Source organism: Azolla caroliniana, unplaced genomic scaffold, assembly GCF_043228905.1.
Source record: "Azolla caroliniana isolate FFs.n. ecotype wild unplaced genomic scaffold, voAzoCaro1.0.p SCAF_2, whole genome shotgun sequence".
NCBI lineage: Eukaryota > Viridiplantae > Streptophyta > Polypodiopsida > Salviniales > Salviniaceae > Azolla > Azolla caroliniana.
In genome coordinates this window covers 23,341,556-23,343,818 of record NW_028230437.1, presented here as the reverse complement: position 1 = coordinate 23,343,818, position 2,263 = coordinate 23,341,556, and positions in this window count along the sequence as shown.

Genomic DNA, 2,263 nt, shown 5'->3' with positions numbered 1-2,263 from the left:
TATAGTGATAGACTTAGGGCATCTACCATTTATGCTAATTACACAAATGGCCCAAACTTGATCTATACAAAAAAGGGATAGTGTGAATACGTCCATTATACACTTGTATTCGACAGGTGAGACATTGATTAGCTATATGCTGAAAATGTCCACGAAGTCTGTGAGACATTGGAGGCAACAAAGATTCCGGTGAACAACGAGTTGTCGATTGCATTCACCAGAGCTTTTGCATACAAGTATTGCAAAACAATGAGGGAAGCAACATACCCTAAAATGTACATGATAGCTTGGGCTCTTGCAAGTGAGGCGCTGGTAGAACGATGTCAGAAGATGGGGGGGAGCTTGCAACAAAAGATGACAATATTCTGGAGCATGGCAGTTGATGATGCAACTATTGACTCCCAGCAAACCCGCAAGTATACACCACACAAAAACACAATGAAAGCCAATGTCGATGATACAGGTGAGACATTGATTAGCTATATGCTGAAAATGTCCACGAAGTCTGTGAGACATTGGAGGCAACAAAGATTGCTTTGGAGAAAGCAACATTGGTTGTTGTGATGGAAAGCAAGGTCACTTTGGAAGTGACAACAATTAGAAATAAGATTCAGGTAGCTATTGTTTTGCTAGTATGTAACATGTTATAAATAACTTGAACATGAAAATGTGCTCAGTGAGGCATTATCTGGAACATGTTGCTCAACATGAGCTCGAAATTGAGGGGTCACTGGATCCCCAACGGAAAATATAGCTACAGACATAGATTCAAGTTCTTTCAATGAACTTGGATCTTCTAGGTGTAAATAGTGACGTTGATAATGGGCACGTAGAGGCTCCACTATTTTCTTTGGTAATGAATGCCTATTATCTATTGGGCTCCACTGCTCATCCTTGGAGGGCTAGACATTTTCTCTTTGATCACATCCCACAACCATCTAAGATGGCTACTCCTTATCCAAGTTAACATGTTGAGCAATTGTATGAGCAATAGGTGTATCATTTTGAGGCTCAAAACACTTCTTCTTTTTTGGGCAATCTTTAAAGACATGGCTTTCTTGTCTGCAATAAAAACATTGCTCAGGCATTCCCACATATTCCAATCTTTGCATGAACATAGAACTCCCCGAGATTGATGGTAAAAGTACGTGAGGAGGTAAATTTTCGATGGAGGGAACTAAGATGCAAATACATGGGAATCTTGTAATCTTCACATCAAAAGCCCCCTCACAAGGCGGTAGAACCGTATTGATTCTTGATGCGATTGATAGAAATACACCCATGTATTCCTTAGGAATTCTTGGAAAAACAATTGAAACAGGGGTCAAATGATGCCCCAAGTTCATGATTTAAACGAGATCAAAGCCTAGTTTCCACGGAAAAAAAAACAAGTAGTCACGTTCCAAATATTGATCATGTTTGCTTTCAACATGACATCTATGGACTCATTCATATCTAATTCTAGGTTATAAAAAGCATGTCCCATAAATTGGACATCAATAATTTTACCTATGTGATACTGAAAAGCCACCTAAAGGAGGTCATGTAGATCTCCTCTATTCGGTTGTAACCCTGTTACCTTGCACACAATTAAGTAGGTGTGTAGACGACTTACCTCTTTTTTTAGCAAGGCTTCTTCATCGACCATGAAGACAATGGTGATACCAGACTATTGAGGAGTTGTCGAGGCGCTCCATTGGAGTTCCCCTAGTATGTTACGTTGGCCATCTTGCAAAATGTCTTCTTCGAGGACATTGAGTCATAGTTGAAGGGATGGATAAGGGCACTTAGACGATATGTTGTGTTTAGAAACAACAATGAGTTACAACTAATTGCACAAGGGGCCCATCTAGTTTTCATTTCGTAAGCATAGCTAAGTACATAGATTGATTGAACCCAGACAAGTTCCAAAGCAAAAGTGCAAGGCTCTTGCAAGCTGCCATCTAGGTCACAAAGGAAACATGTGCATCATCGGGCACCTAAATGGGTAGTTGAAATATGGGTTCCAAAACATGTTAAATTTCCCCTCCTGAAAATGAGGCCAATGATGGGTGAGCAAGAAACCCCTACAAGCTAAACAAGTGTCCTATGCCACCATCATAGAAAAATGTGCCCGTGAAGTCACCTACATTGCTCTCTCTAATTGCTTTCTTAAAAAGTTTCATTCTTATACTTCCTCCTCTATTTAACAATGTCCCTTTCGCATTTCTAGGGTACAAAAGGTTGATGGATATTACCTTTATATCCCATTTACAATGTTACT